The 318-nt window shown below is 28.3% G+C and overlaps 1 protein-coding gene across 1 annotated transcript in view; it reads right to left on the minus strand.

Annotated features, from left to right (window-relative positions):
- Positions 1–318, minus strand: part of LOC107728240 (ephrin type-A receptor 3-like) — a 96,670-nt gene that overhangs the window by 20,328 nt on the left and 76,024 nt on the right. The gene's annotated exons all lie outside the window — the stretch shown is intronic.

The following is a 318-nucleotide window of genomic DNA, read 5'->3' on the forward strand; positions in this document are numbered from 1 at the left end:
TTTTTGCATGATCTCGAAAAAAAAAAAATACACATGCATATTAATGTAGTTCAATTTGTCTGCTGTCCAAACAATCAAGTTTGAGGACTGCACAATTTAAGTACACAGTAAAAAAAAAAAAAAAAACAATTTCGAAGGAGTGAATAAAGCAAAGATTATTGGAGTATGTTTTACAAGAAAATGCTGTTTCAGCTTTTCTACTTCAAAATCTCATGTTTAATTTAATGTGTCACTTGCTGTTTCTTTGTAATTGTGAAATTTATTATCAAATTCAGAGGGAAATTGTTTCTGCACCAGTTTTTGACTTTGACTTTATTT

The sequence above is a fragment of the Sinocyclocheilus rhinocerous genome, unplaced genomic scaffold (assembly GCF_001515625.1).
Source record: "Sinocyclocheilus rhinocerous isolate Xijiao unplaced genomic scaffold, SAMN03320098_v1.1 scaffold2021, whole genome shotgun sequence".
Taxonomy (NCBI): Eukaryota; Metazoa; Chordata; class Actinopteri; order Cypriniformes; family Cyprinidae; genus Sinocyclocheilus; species Sinocyclocheilus rhinocerous.